Source organism: Puma concolor, chromosome B2 (assembly GCF_028749965.1).
Source record: "Puma concolor isolate L17-30 chromosome B2, mPumCon1.1.hap2, whole genome shotgun sequence".
Lineage (NCBI taxonomy): Eukaryota > Metazoa > Chordata > Mammalia > Carnivora > Felidae > Puma > Puma concolor.
The window spans coordinates 73,389,206-73,404,480 of NC_141671.1; the positions used below are offsets into that span (position 1 = coordinate 73,389,206).

Below are 15,275 nucleotides of genomic sequence, written 5' to 3' on the forward strand. Positions count from 1 at the left end.
AGTCAAGTTTTTGGACCAAAGTTAATTTATGTTGAATTTCACAATAAAACCAGTTTTTCTTGATGGGATTAGATGGAGACAGTGGATATTGTATAGGTTTTGTCACGGGTACAAATATTACCTGTTTTTTAGAAAAATATTAAAGATAACTTAATATGCCAAAATGACTAGGTCTGTAGTTTTGCTTTTATAAAATGCCCTCAAATTTAAATGTAATTCCCAAGTAGCAATAAAGTCCACATCTCTGGATTATCTATTATTTGCACTACAGGTACCAAGAAATCATTTTCCCTGCCTAGAATAGTAACCCTTGTTATGCCTTAGAAGTGCATTTGTGAAATGTTGGTTTAATGTATACCTCACAATTTAGAATTTAATTAGGTTACCACTTTTAATACCATCTAAATACAATATACTGACTCAGTCTAGAAAGTTGGATCAAAGTTTGAAATGAAGATTCACAGTTTACCTTCCCAGGCTTGTTATTAACATTTCACATTTATACTCTTAGCTTTGACTTGTATGCCTCACAGATGAATTCAAATTTAATTATAATTCCACTACACCATGTTAATTAGGTAGTTTTCCCAAATCTGAGAACATCAATGCTAATCTCTTCGTGATGTTTTGAGTCTTCACAGCTTAAATCCATTATAGTATTATGGAATCTACAGCTTAGGATTGTGGAGAAAGGCTTCAGAGGAGTATTTTGTTGTTGTAACAATCCAATTAAGGGACCATTTCAGGAATTGTTGGAAAATGGGTTATTCTGTAGTAACTATGCTTCAACTGTCATGCAGTGCATCCAGAAACAATCCATTTCAACTTCTGAACATTTGGTCTGGAACACTTGTTTGATGAATTTTCAGTTAAACACTTGGATACAAGCTCTTACCAGAAGGTCAAATCTCTGCCGTTTATCTTGGAATGTGTCTAAAGACATTCTATTCCTTCTGTTAACTCTACACACTTGTGTGCTTGGATCTCCAGTGCAATGATAGACAATGCCAACACAGAAGGCTTGGCTTTAGAAAATATGATCCTGCAGTGGCATGCCTTAAGTTGAGCTTCTAGTCTTTCAAAATTAAGGCTATTCTTCTTTCAATTGGCAAGTTCTCTTGAGTGAATGAATAGTAGAGTTGCAGAAATTGAAAGGCGATAGTAGCTTTGACTTTCCAACATACCTTCTCCGATACAATCTTTTCCATTCTCATCAAGTCTGAAACCATGAACCTGTGCTGGCTTATTCGGATCAAGTCAGTTGCCAATGGGACATTCCTTTCCTCTTCTATTGGTTTTACAGCCCAACAGAAGCAGCTCAGCCCAACACACCCAAGGTCTGTACCTTCGTTTGGGACAGGAATCTGTCCAGTAAATTCACAGCTAGAGAAAGTGTCTCTGTGTCAAAGCCAAAGAACTGAGTTAGACTAGGAAGATCTTTTACTTCAAAGTCCCTTAGCCTTGCAGTCATTCTGAGGCCATTATCGTGTGCAGATGCAATTAGTCTCAAGCCACAGACCTTTGGCTGACATCTCCACTCCTGCTCCAACAGAGCATTCAGCTGGTGTAGCAGTTTCTGAGAGTCAGTTGTTGTCAGTACCTCTATCATCTTGACTGTGACTGTGGCTCCTCTGCGGTAACCTCCCTCCCTGGGCCTGCTCTCACCTCACCCCACGATATCAAATCCAACATGCTCACGAGGCGAAGGGACTCGACGGTAAGAGGTGAGCAGCCTGGGGGGGCGTCTTGGGTGGAGGTCTCTGCAACGCTCCCAGACGACAGTGCCCACCACAGAGTCAGCTCCTAGCCCTAAAAGAGCAGGTTTGTAATAGGTTGGGGAGAGGAACAAATGGGTGAGGTTTGAAGAAAAAGGGAAGTTCCATGAAAAGATTAGAATGAAGAAATAGAGGGTATAAAGAATGTGGAGCCAGTGCAGGAGGAAAAAAGAGAGATGGTGTCAGGACATCTGGCATAAAATGTCTGTTGCATACCTGGAGACAAAGAAGGAGGGGGAGGTGAGCAAGAGGGTGCCTGACACAAAGAGCATGGAAGAAGGGAGAAAGGTCTCAGAAGTTTTTTGTCTTCCATTAATTGTTCACCTTGGTTAATTTGTAAATGGTATTTTGTAAAGAGGTGTTAGAATCCCGAAAATGTCTGGAAGCCTCAGGTTACAAGTTAAAATAGGCATCTTATTATTATTATTATTATTATTATTATTATTATTATCATTTCATTTAGAGCCATGGCAATTTAGTTCTGAAAAAAACATCTGGGGAGATTGAAAGTCCCCTGTAATAGCCATTGTGGTTTAAATTATCTTTAGCTAAATTGGCCCATGTAATTAAAAATGTTCATGGGGAGGGCCATAGGGTTTAAACCGTAGGGTTTAAAACTAAGTGAGGGTCCCAGAAAAATGGCTCTCCTGAGACAGTTTAGAGGATTGGGATTTCATTACTCAAAACCAAGGTTCAACAAAACAAAAAAGAACTCACCAGAAAAGACAAAGCTTTCACAAAAACAGAAAAGATAAAGCTTTTAAGCAGATCCCAAATTAAGCCTGGAGAGCTCAAAACACATAGAGAGTGGGTCTTTAATCCAGGAGAAAACTTACCTCAAACTCCAGCATCAACCAAAAAGCAGTGAGAGCTCACTGGGTTCAGTGGGTACCACCACCTGTTTCTCACCAGCCTTGGAGTTGCTGGGATTCTTCTCTGGATCCTACTCATCTGACACTAAGTAATATCGACCTTAGAACATTCAGTTATTTTCCCAGCAAAATGGCTTTATTCAGGAATAGCAGAGGAATCGCAATTCAGGTCATGTGAGCTATGGTAAAACCACAGGCAAATCTGGAGATCAAAGGAAAGGAGTGTCGCTTTGCAGAGAAAAGGAGGACCCGGCGGGGGCGGTGGGGGGGGGGGGCTGCTTTGAACAAAGTCTACTAGAGGAAAACAAGAGTACAGAGTGGTGACAGTTTCTCATTGACTGAGTTGTGGTCTTTTCTCATTGGCTGAGGTAGTTGCTGGCATGGAGAAATTCTTCCTCTTGCTGGAGTGGTAAAGTACGTTTCTTCCTACTTTATGCAAGATACATCTCTTCGGATTGGGATCTGCAGTTGAAGAGAATGGTATGAAGTGAGAACTTCTCCTTCCAGCCTCACTCCCCCGTTTTAAATGAGGTTTCCTCTATTCAATTTCATAACTGCTACCAAAGAGATAGACCAGACAGGAATGCGGAAGTGGGTCCAGGGGAGTCTAAATTAAGAAGAGGAGGTAGGGAAAATGTCAAAAGCCTGGGAATTCCAGCTATTGGGGTGGGCTCTCTGGTGCTTGAAATGTGTATTTGTGAGGAAGATGATAATTCACATGAGGTATCAGAAAATAACTGAAATTAGATGAGCAAAATTGTAAAGTAGGTTAAGGATGTTAAGGATTCTGATTCAAACTGCTTATGTGAGTTGCTTATAGTTTTAAGCAAAAAAAAATGATATATGATTATACAACATAATATCTCTATATATCAAGTTAACCTGGTTGCTTTTTTTTTTTTTTTTAATTTTTTTTTCAACGTTTTTTTATTTATTTTTGGGACAGAGAGAGACAGAGCATGAACGGGGGAGGGGCAGAGAGAGAGGGAGACACAGAATCGGAAACAGGCTCCAGGCTCCGAGCCATCCGCCCAGAGCCTGACGCGGGGCTCGAACTCACGGACCGCGAGATCGTGACCTGGCTGAAGTCGGACGCTTAACCGACTGCGCCACCCAGGCGCCCCAACCTGGTTGCTTTTTTGATTGAAACGGTAAATTGTACTTGTGTGTGCTTTCTGTAAATTTGTATTCATGGAACATGACCCTTTATTTACTACTTGAAGCAGCAAAGCAGGAATTCCTTAGAGTTTATTTTGGATGCAATATATCTGTGATGCTTTGGCATTGTCCTGAACATTTTACAAGTATTAGCTCATTTAATTCTGACAATAGTCCTCTGCTGTACTGTGATTAAGCTCGTTTCACACATAAGAAAAGGAGACATAGAAAGGTTAAAAAAACATAGACAAGTGAAATAATATATCATTGGTGGTGGCATTGTGATTTGTCTCTGGTGCCTCTGCTCTGCTCTTAAGCATTAAGTTGTGGCGTCTCTAGGTAGAACTACTGCCTGGTTCTTTAGTCCTCAGTGGAGTGGGATCAGTGTTCGAAGTGGAAAATGCTCTAGGGCTGAATCTGTGAAAGCTTGTTAGCTTAACAGGAAGAGAGAAGGCAAAAACAATGTAATAAAAAGAGGACAGATTTCAAAAAAGCAAAGTCATCTGGGACATTTGTGCACAATGCTTTTGTAGGAGTTAACTACCATTGGGAAATTTGGGGTGTTATTTAGTATTTACAGAGTCACTTCTAAGAAAAGGGCTTGAAATTCTATCAGGTAAATCAACCGAAACTATCCCTCAGGTGACTTTAGTCCAAAAAAGCTTTTCTTACAGAACAGTACAATAATGATACCGGGCATAATGATAACCTGGAGACAGTAAGAACCTCCTTGCATACACACATATGCATATACTTTCATATATGCAACTTAATAAGGCAGAGTTGTGTGTGACTCAGTTTAAAACATTTCCATGAATATCAAGTTAAACCTTTTTTGATGCATCTTTGGATAAATATGATATATGTACAGTTCTTTAGTTCCCTGATTTTTTTCTAAATAACCCTCAGAACTGCAATTTTATAAAGTATAGTATTTTAGTGTAATTAATTCACCTGTACCAATCCATCCATCTTCATAAGTTATCAATATTTTACCACTATTATATCCTCCATCCACTCTCCACCCCTTCCTGATTATTATTATTTATACTTCATTTTATATAAAATGTATATACCTTTATTGAAATGTGCACATCTTAGGTATACAGTTTGAACAAAGGTATGTACACATGTCTCTTGTGTATTTGTTATACTATAGAACATTTGTATTTCACCAGAAAGTCTCCTCCCAGTTAACCCCTACCTCTTATGGTAGCCAGCCTCTAAGATGGTCCACAGAGATCACCATATTCCCTTGTATAGTCTCCTCCCACACTGAATAAGATTGACTAAGGTAACCCATAGGACGTTATAGATATGATATAGTGTATCTGTAAAGACATTTCAGATTTCATCTTGCTCTCTTTTGGATCACTTTTTCTGGGAAAGGTCAGCTGTCACGCTGTGAAGATACTCAAGGCACTGTGGCAAGGAACTGAGGCCTACTGAGGCCCGAGTCAGTAGGGACCTGAAACCTTTGCCAACAACCATCTGAGTGAGCCATATTAGCAATGAATCAGCCAGCCCTGGTCAAACCATTAGATGACTGCAGTCCTGGCCATTCTCCCAATTTGAGTCTCATGAGAGATTCAGAACCAGACCTTTTGGGCTATGGCACTCCCAAATATCAGAAACTATTTGATAATAATTGTTATTTTAATCTGTTAAGTTGGGGGCAATTTCTGGATGGCAACAGATACTACTGCATTCCCAATATATTTGTTCTGAGTTTTTATATTATTATTAATTTGCCTATTCTAGAACTTCATACTGTGTGTCATTAGTAATTGATTTCTCTCTCTCTCTCTCTCTCTCTCTCTCTCTCTATTATGTAATCTCCATGACCAACATGGGGCTCAAACTCACAACCTCGAGATCATGACTCACATTCTCTTTGACTGAGCCAACTAGGTGCCCCAGTAATTGATTTTAAAATATAATTTTATCTTTAATAGTTTGAACTTTACTTGAAAAGTTTCTGAAGAAATTAGTTATTCATTGAATTACCAAAGAAGCAATGTCCAATGGATAATAGTTTTTAATTGCCTTAGCAATTTCTTATTCATGTATGTATGTGTGCGTGTGTGTTTGTGTAACCCATTATTTATTTAGCCTTTTCATCACATTTGTTTGTTTGTTTGTTTGTTTATTTAATATATATAATTTATTGTGAAATTGGTTTCCATACAACACCCAGTGCTCATCCCAACAGGTGCCCTCCTCAATGCCCATCACCCACTTCCCCTCCCCCCCCCACCCCCCATCAACCCTCAGTTTATTCTCAGTATTTAAGAGTCTCTTATGGTTCGCCTCCTTGCCTCTCTGTAACCTTTTTTTTCTTCCCCCTTCTCCTCCCCCCCCCCCCCGTCTTCTGTTGAGTTTCTCAGTATCCACATATGAGTGGAAACATATGGTATCTGTCTTTCTCTGCCTGACTTATTTCACTTAGCATAACACTCTCCAGTTCCATCCATGTTGCTACAAATGGCCAGATTTCATTCTTTCTCATTGCCAAGTAGTATTACATTGTATATATAAACCACATCTTTCTTTTTAATATGAAATTTATTGTATAAAAACACCCACATCTTTATCCATTCATCAGTTGATGGACATTTAGGCTCTTTACATAATTTGGCTATTGTTGAAAGTGCTGCTATAAACATTGGGGTACAAGTGTCCCCTATGCATCAGTACTCCTGTATCCCTTGGGTAAATTCCTAGCAGTGATTTTGCTGGGTCATAGGGTAGATCTACTTTTAATTTTTTTGAGGAACCTCCACACTGTTTTCCAGAGCGGCTGCTCCAGTTTGCATTCCCATCAACAGTGCAAGAGTGTTCCCATTTCTCCACATCCTCTCCAGCATCTATAGACTCCTGAGTTTTGCATTTTAGCCACTCTGACTGGCGTCAGGTGGTATCTCAGTGTGGTTTTGATTTGTATTTCCCTGATGAGAAGGGACGTGGAGCATCTTTTCTTGTGCCTGTTGGCCATCTGGATGTCTTCTTTAGAAAAGTGTCTATTCATGTCTTATGCCCATTTCTTCACTAGATTATTTGTTTCTTGGGTGTGGAGTTTGGTGAGTTCTTTATAGATTTTGGATACTAGCCTTTTGTCTGATATGTCATTTGCAAATATCTTTTCCCATTCCATTGGTTGCCTTTTAGTCTTGTTGTTTCCTTTGCAGTGCAGAAGATTTTTATCTTCATGAGGTCCCAATAGTTCATTTTTGCTTTTAATTCCCTTGCCTTTGGAGATGTGTCAAGTAAGAAATTGCTGCAGCTGAGGTCACAGAGGTTTTTTTCCTGCTTTCTCCTCTAGGGTCTTGATGGTTTCCTGTCTCACATTCAGGTCCTTCATCCATTTTGAGTTTATTTTTCTGAATGGTGTAACAAAGTGGTCTAGTTTCATTCTTCTGCATGTTGTTGTCCTGTTCTCCCAGCACCATTTGTTAAAGAGACTGTCTTTTTTCCATCGGATATTCTTTCCTGCTTTGTCAAAGATTAGTTGGCCATACATTTGTGGATCCAATTCTGGAGTCTCTATTCTATTCCATTGGCCCATGTGTCTGTTTTTGTGCCAATACCATGCTGCCTTGATGATGACAGCTTTGTAGTAGAGGCTAAGGTCTGGGATTGTGATGCCTCCCGCTTCTTTTTCAATATTACTTTGGCTATTACTGTGGTTCCATACAAATTTTAGGATTGCTTGTTCTAGCTTCGAGAAGAATGCTGGTGCAATTTTGATTGGGATTGCATTGAATGTGTAGATAGCTTTGGGTAGTATTGACATTTTAACAATATTTATTCTTCCAATCCATGAGCGTGGAATGTTTTTCCATTTCTTTATATCTTCTTCAATTTCTTTCATAAGCTTTCTATAGTTTTCAGCATACAGATATTTACATCTTTGGTTAGGTTTATTCCTAGGTATTTTATGATTCTTGGTGCAATTGTAAAAGGGATCAGTTTCTTTGTCTTTCTGTTGCTTCATTATTAGTGTATAAGAATGAAACTGATTTCTGTACATTGATTTTGTATCCTGAGACATTGCTGAATTCATGTAACAGCTCTAGCAGACTTATGGTGGAGTCTGTCGGGTTTCCTATGTATAGTATCATGTCATCTGCAAAAAGTGAAAGCTCGACTTCATATTTGCCAATTTTGATGCCTTTCATTTCCTTTTGTTGTCTGATTACTGATGCTAGAACTTCCAACATCATGTTAAACAACAGCTGTGAGAGTGGACATACTGTCGTGTTCCTGATCTCAGGGGGAAAGCTCTCAGTTTTTCCCCATTGAGGATGATATTAGCTGTGGGCTTTTCATAAATGGCTTTTATGATCTTTAAGTATGTTCCTTCTATCCCGACTTTCTCGAGGGTTTTTATTAAGAAAAAATGCTGAACTGTGTCAAATGCTTTTTCTGCATCGATTGACAAGATCGTATGGTTCTTATCTTTTTTCTTTTATTAATGTGATGTATGAATAATTCCTTTTATATGCTGTTGAATTCGATTTGCGAGTATCTTGTTGAGAATTTTTGCATCCATATTCATCAGGGATATTGGCTTGTAGTTCTCTTTTTTTTGCTGGGTCTCTGGTTTAGGAATCAAAGTAATGCTGGCTTCATAGAGTGAGTCTAGAAGTTTTCCTTCCCCTTCTATTTTTTGGAACAGCTTGAGAAGGATAGGTATTTTCTGTGCTTTAAATGTCTGGTAGAATTCCCCAGGGAAACCATCTGCTCCTGGACTCTTATTTGTTGGGAGATTTTTGATAACTGATTCAATTTCTTCACTGGTTATGGGTCTGTTCAAATTTTCTGTTTCTTCCCTTTTGAGTTTTGGAAGTGTGTGGATGCTTAGGAATTTGTCCATTTCTTCCAGGTTGTCCAGTTTGTTGGCATATACTTTTTCATATTATTCCCCGAAAATTGCTTGTATTTCTGAGGGATTGGTTGTAATAATTCCATTTTCATTCATGATTTTATCTATTTGGGTCCTCTCCCTTTTCTTTTTGAGAAGCCTGGCTAGAGGTTTATCAATTTTGTTTATTTTTTCAAAAAAACCAACTCTTTGTTTCATTGATATGCTCTACTGTGTTTTTAGATTCTATATTGTTTATTTCTGCTCTGATCTTTATTATTTCTCTTCTTCTGCTGGGTTTGGGGTGTCTTTGATGTTCTGCTTCTATTTCCTTTAGGTGTGCTGTTACGTTTTGTACTTGGGATTTTTCTTGTTTCTTGAGATAGGCCTGGATTGCAATGTATTTTCCTCTCAGGACTGCCTTCGCTACATCCCAAAGCATTTGGATTGTTGTATTTTCAGTTTTTCTTTTTGTTTCAATATATTTTTAAATTTCTTCTCTAATTGTCTGGTTGACCCATTCATTCTTTACTAGGATGTTCTTTAACCTGCATGCTTTTGGAGGCTTTCCAGACTTTTTCCTGTGGTTGATTTCAAGTTTCATAGCATTGTGGTCTGAAAGTGTGCATGATATGATCTCGATTCTTTTATACTTATTAAGGGCTATTTTGTGACCCAGTATGTGATCTATTTTGGAGAATGTTCCATGTGCACTTGAGAAGAAAGTATATTCTGTCACTTTGGGAGGGAGAGTTCTAAATATATCTGTCAAGTCCATCTGATCCAATGTATCATTCAGGGCCCTTGTTTCTTTATTTACTGTCTGTCTAGATGTTCTATCCGTTGTTGTAAGTGAAGTATTAAAGTCTCCTGCAATTACCACATTCTTATCAATAAGGCTGCTTATGTTTGTGATTAGTTGTTTTATATATTTGGGGGCTTCCGAATTCAGTGCGTCGACATTTATAATTGTTAGCTCTTCCTGATGGATAGACCCTGTAATTATTATACAATGCCCTTTTTCAACCTTGTTACAGCCTTTAATTTAAAGTCTAGTTTGTCTGATATAAGTATGGCTACTCCAGCTTTCTTTCGACTTCCAGTGGCATGATATACAGTTCTCCATCCCCTCACTTTCAATCTGAAGGTGTCCTCAGGTCTAAAATGAGTCTCTTGTAGACAGCAAGTAGATGGGTCTTGTTTTTTAATCCATTCTGATACCCTATGTCCTTTGGTTGGAGCATTTAGTCCATTTACATTCAGTGGTATTATAGAAAGATATGGGTTTAGAGTCATTGTGATGCCTGTAGGTTTCATACTTGTAGTGATGTCTCTGGTACTTTGTCTCACAGGATCCCCCTTAGGATCTCTTGTAGGGCTGGTTTAGTGGTGATGAATTCTTTCAGTTTTTGTTTGGGAAACCCTTTATCTCTCCTTCTATTCTGAATGACAGACTTGCTGGGTAAAGGATTCTTGGCTGCATATATTTTCTGTTCATCACATTGAAGATTTCCTGCCATTCCTTTCTGGCCTGCCAAGTTTCAGTAGATAGGTCTGCTACTACACTACCCTATGTGTCTACCTTCGTATGTTAAGGCCCATTTATCCCTAGCTGCTTTCAGAATTCTCTCTTTATCCTTGTATTTTGCCAGTTTCACTATGATATGTCATGCAGAAGATCGATTCAAGTTACAGCAGAAGGAAGTTCTCTGTGCCTCTTGGATTTCATTGCCTTTTTCCTTCCCCAGATCAGGGAAGTTCTCAGCTATGATTTGTTCAAGTACACCTTCAGCCCCTTTCTCTTCTCTCCTCTTCATCTGGAATTCCTATGATACAGATATCGTTCTCTTTGATTGCATCACTTAGTTCTCTAATTCTCACCTCATACTCCTGGATTTTTTTATCTCTTTTTATCTCAATTTCCTCTTTTTCCATAATTTTATCTTCTAATTCACCTGTTCTCTCCTCTGCCTCTTCAATCTGCACTGTGGCCACTTCCATTTTATTTTGGAGCTCATTTATAGCATTTTTTAGCTCCTCGTGACTATTTCTCAGTCCCTTGATCTCTGTAGCAATAGATTCTCTGCTGTCCTCTATGCTTTTTTCAAGCCCAAGCGATTAATTTTATGACTATTATTCTAAATTCTTGTTCTGTTATATTGCTTAAATTGGTTTTGATTCATTCATTAGCTGTCGCTACTTCAAATTTCTTTTGAGGAAGTTTCTTCCGTTTCATCATTTTGGCTAGTTTTTTTGTCCCTTATGCGTTTTAAAAGCTTGTTGTGTGCTCTGCACCTGTGAGCACTGCTATATTAAATGGGGGTCATACACTGTCCAGGGCCTGGACCTTCAGGAGGTGTTTTTTTGGAGATTGTTACTTGCTCTCTGTTGTTGTGTTTGGGTATTTTCTTACCCTACTTGTAGTAATATTTTGGACCCTCCCCCAGGTGTGCTTTGATTTGTTACTTGGAGTAGCCCTGTAAAGGAAACAGATAAACAGGAGACAAAAACATACAAATGCACGAATAACACAAACAAACAAATAAACAAAAACAAAAACCTAAAGACTAAAAACAAAAAACCCAAAAACACTGACGACAAGTAAAGAAGAGGGTGAGGCGGTGCTGATGGAAGAGGACATACAAAGAGAGAAATGACAGGAATGGGGGTGCTGGGGGGGGGGTGGTGAAGAAAAAATAAGCATTGACTAGGCGGAGAGACTGAAAGGCTTAATCCAGAGAGAGTGAACGTAAGATAAAGAAGGAGGCGGGGAAAACGAAAGGAAGATAAAATTACCCAGACCGGGAATCTATATGGCTAGATTATTCCAGAGAAAGAGAAAGGAGTGTAAAGAAGGAGGTATAGAACATGTATCAAGATAATATATTAAATATGCCTGTTTAGACAGACCAATAACCTGAGTAACCGGCCTAGGGGAGGGAAGAGATAAGGAGGAGAAACAGGGGGGCGGGGTGGGGTGGTAATATATCTATATATCCAGAATTGACCTATAGTTAATCCTGGCAATACTGCATCACTTGTCTCCAGTAGCTGTCCGCAGGGTCTGTGCCGCTTGGGTGCATACACAGTTCCCCAGTGCAAAGGGGCGTGGTTTGGTGTAATCTGAACCCACTTCCACTATGTGCCCCAGGAGTGATCCCTGAGGCCCTGCCTTGGTGGTGGTGGGGGCGGGGGGAATGGTGACTCCGAGTCTCTTCTCCACAGAATCAGACCGGTGGACTCAGTTTGAGTCGTCCTCACTGTGCTGTGGGAGCAGAGGGAGCGGTCCTTCTCGCTCCACGAACTCCCCTGACCCTGTGCTTGGGTAGGATTCAGAGTCCTGCTCCGTGAGGTCTGGCGCTGGAGAAGCGCCTCTCAGTGCGGCGATATGTGGTCCCAGCTGGCTTTGTCTGTGCCATAGCACTTCAGGGAGGACCGTCTTCTCCTACTGCAGACTGAGCCTCCGGCCTCGCCACCACGAGCCCCGCGGGTGGTGGACGCAGGCTGGCTTTGTCTTTTCCCACAGCACTCCAGGGAAACAGTGGCCTTTTCCTCCTACAGACTGTGCCCTCGGCCCAGCCACTGTGTCCGGGGGTGGCAGATGCAGGTAGGTTCTGTACTATCACGCAGCCCTCCAGGGAGGGATCCACTTTCTCCAGCTGCGGACTGAACCCCTGACCTACCACTGCACCCAGGCCTGGTTCCCCTCCTCCCCAGGTGCTCGAGCAGGGAGCTGGCTCCAGTCCCAAGAAAGTCCCACAGTTAGAGATCGGATCCCTCTCAGTCTCAGTCTGAGGTCTTTCTCCTGTCCAGCTATGGTCCTGCACTTCCCTAGCTGCTCTTTCTCTTCCCTTTGTCTCTCTGCAGAAGGGGGTCCCTCCCCTCTGTGCCCACATGGCCTTTTTTCATCTCCCCCAGTTCACAATTACCCACCTATCTTTTTTCCAGCTTTCCCATTCTCTTCCTAGTAGATTCAGTCTCTTTGCCTCCCAGGCTTTGGTGTTCAAAGTCCTTTGGCTTCTACACTTCTTTGTTTGAGAGACACGGGAAGTATGAATTCCTCCTACTTCTCCGCCATGTTGGCCAATGTCTCATCACATTTATTTAAATAAAATTACTTATTTAATCCTTAGGAATGATCTTTTGGGGGTATTCCACTAGGACCTAGCTCAGGGCCTTAACCCCAGTTTGTGCTCATTAATACATGGTAAGTAAATACACAACTAAGCCAGTCAGTTATTGCCAACAATTCCAAATGTCTGGGTGATAAAGGATTAGATTGTGTGGTTCTTCCTACCTGTTCTTCATTTTGTCACTCATGCTTGCTGACCTGTAACTTGTGTCACAAACCATAACAGAGGTAGGTGTTGGACAGGGCCAGTTTGAGATTTCTGTAGCAATCAAAAGCAGCTGGGACAGGGTCTTGCATCATTGTGGACCCAAAACACATACCACCTGCAGATTTTGGCTGGTAATTCTTAACTCAGGAATGTCAGGATGATATCACAAAAATGGACAAAATGTAGTTTCTCTTTTCTGAATCCAAGTTTTACCAGTGTCTCTGGATAATGCTACCACTTATTTTTGAGAACATACACATTGTTTAATTCCAAAGACGTTAAGATAGGAAAATCTAGGCCCATTGTATTCATAACCAATATGGGGTATGAAAATTCTATTCTATAATAGAGTTTTGAAATTTGTTGCTTAAGGAGATAGAGGTGAAATTGTTGAATTCTGTTATCAGTGATAACAACCTCTTGGAAGTCCCTGGGTCTCTGCTTACCTTTAGGAGGCCACCTCAAATGTAAATCTTTGCATCCAGTTACAAGTGAATCATGAATTTAAAGCACTGTAAAGATAGTTTTTTATAGTCATACTCAAATGGCTAAGTTCACCTTGTGTTGATTTTTCTTTTTTTCCTTGAATATATTTCTCTCATTATTATTATTATTATTATTTATATACAGCTAAAAGTGGTCAATATTCTTTGAAATCCAGTCACTAGGTAAGTGGAAAAGTAGGTAACCAGAATATAAATTCTCAAGCCTCAAAATATGATGGGAAGAAGTCAAAAAAGACAAAAGAGCCAGTTTCAAGGGGCTTGCAGTGGTTCAATCTGGGACAATTGAAAAAACACAGTAATGATGATAGTAATGAATTATAACACGTGAGTATAACAAAAATCCATGGGTCCATGCTGACATAAGTACATTGAATAAATAATTACATGAAGGATAAGGAACTGCTATTTATTAAAGGAGAATTCTAAGTAATAAGTGTGGAAAGAATGATGAAAATAGAAAAGTCATATTTGGCAAAAAGGAGAGGAATAATTGTTTTAGGCAAGCATCATCAAATGGGTGCTAAAATTAGCACATGAAAGTATTTACGTGGACCTGAAGTATCTTCCCACGAGATATTTATTAGTTACGAAGAGAAAAATAGTAACATTATAGTACAGAAACCTGGCAGACATCCCTTTAGTCAAAGTTACCCTCAACTTTAAAGAGATAAATTGATATCCTGTGCCTTGTGACAATCCCCATGAGGAGGACACAACATCATTTCACTGGCATTCTTGCCAAAAAATGCATATCCTGAATTTAATCATAACCAAATATCAATCAAACCCAAACTGAGGGATATTAAAAGACAGACACTAAGCAAGTATCTAGATCAGTGTTCTACAACTTTAGCACACATCATAAACATCTGGGAGGGTTTGCTAAAATGCATATTGGTGTTTCCCACCCTTCCCCCTAAGAATTTCTGATTCCTAGGTCCAGAATAGGGCCTGAAAATTTGCATATCTAATAAGTTCCTGGGTTATACACATGCTGGTGGTCTAAGGACCACACTTTGAGAACCAGTGGTCTACAATGGACAAACTATAGCCCATCAGCTAAATCTACCTGGTTGTTTTTCTAAATAAAATTGTATCAGGACATAGCCACACCCATTTGTTTATGTACTGTTTGTGGTTGCTTTCGGCCAAGTTGAACAGTATTGCTAGATATCATCTGGCCCACAGAGCATAACATATTTATCACTTGTCCCTTTACAGAATATGTTTCCTCACCTCTGATATAGAATCTGGTTTAATTATGCAACACGAGAACTAAATATATGTCTCTTGAGTTAGAACCTGGATAAGAACAGTGATATCAGTGGGAAACTTAGCAAAATTGTATGAGATCTGCAGACTAGGTAGTAGAGTTTATCAATATTTTTCTGTTTTTGATGGTTGGACTGTGGTTATATAAGATGCTAGCATTTCAAGAATCTGAGTGGAGGCTATATGGGAATTCTTTGTATGACGTTTGCAATTTTGTGTAAGTCTGACGTTTTTCTGAAATAAAATGTTTAAAACATACCATAAGACAACTAAAAAATCCCAAAATTGTGTCCTTTGTAAGCTGACTGTTACACACGTGATCAGGTTAAAGATGGCTGAGAGAGTACCTGGGTTGTAAATGATGAGAGAAGCTACTCCAATACTAATTGCTCCCTGAATAACAAGGAAAATTCCATTACATTATAGAACAAGTTTCAACTTATGGACCCAAAATTGATTGCACCTTCTACCTGGATGGAATAAAGTAC

The 15,275-nt window shown here is 39.6% G+C and overlaps 1 pseudogene; it reads right to left on the bottom strand.

Annotated features, from left to right (window-relative positions):
• Positions 1 to 704: 704 nt before the first annotated feature.
• LOC112862322 (cyclin-G1 pseudogene) lies at positions 705 to 1,799 on the bottom strand (annotated as a pseudogene).
• Between the last annotated feature and the right edge of the window lie 13,476 nt (positions 1,800 to 15,275).